A 974-nucleotide genomic window follows, 5' to 3' on the forward strand; every position below is an offset into this window, starting at 1 on the left:
ACAAAATAAGTTTAACTTACTAATAACTCATCAACACCATCACTATTGCAATAACAACACATTCAGTGTAGGACAACACGCCAGTAGTCAATTACATGCCAGGGAGACAGAAAAGTGGGTGAAGAATTTATCTGACAGACAGCTCACCCAGCCGGAGACAGAGATTCTTGCCAGGGGACTGAACTTTGCGGTTGCACCAAGTACAATTCCTCTGGTGGAGATGATCACAGCCACAGAATCAGATATCCGCAACAACAAAATGAAGGAGGGTGAAGCAGAACAGCTCAGAATCAAAGTTTCATCCTGCCTCAGCAATGCCAAACCACCACCTTCCAACATCAGTAGAGAGGAGAGAGATGCACTCACCACTCTTAGCAAGGACAAAAAACATTATCATTCTCCCAGCAGACAAAGGAAGGTGCACAGTGATTTTGAACCAGAAAGACTATCATGAGAAAGTTATGACACTCCTTAGTGACTTAACCACTTATGAACCTCTGAAAAGAGATCCAGGAAGTGGTTACAAGAAGAAGTTAATAGATTGCCTGAAAAATTTGGAGCAGGACAAGGCTATTGACCGTATTCTGTACCACAGACTGTACCCAGGGGAGCCCACATCTAGTCTGTATGGTTTACCTAAAATCCACAAACAAGGGGTACCTTTAAGACCTATTGTTAGCATGATTTACTCTGTCACTTACAATGTTTCCAAATATCTGGCATCTGTACTCATCCCTTTAGTTGGCAGCTCAGAACACCACATACAGAACACCATGGACTTTGTTGATAAGGTGAGGGATGTCATCATGGAGACTGATGAAACAATGGTCTCTTTTGATGTCACATCACTCTTTACGTGCATTCCTGTTGATGATGCAGTAGAGGTGGTCAGTTTAAGATTAAAATCAGACACCACTCTGAGCAGCAGGACCACACTTTCCACAGAAAAACGGTGTCAACTCTTTAAACTGTGC

This window comes from Nematolebias whitei, chromosome 19 (assembly GCF_014905685.2).
Source record: "Nematolebias whitei isolate Nwh7 chromosome 19, NemWhi1, whole genome shotgun sequence".
NCBI lineage: Eukaryota > Metazoa > Chordata > Actinopteri > Cyprinodontiformes > Rivulidae > Nematolebias > Nematolebias whitei.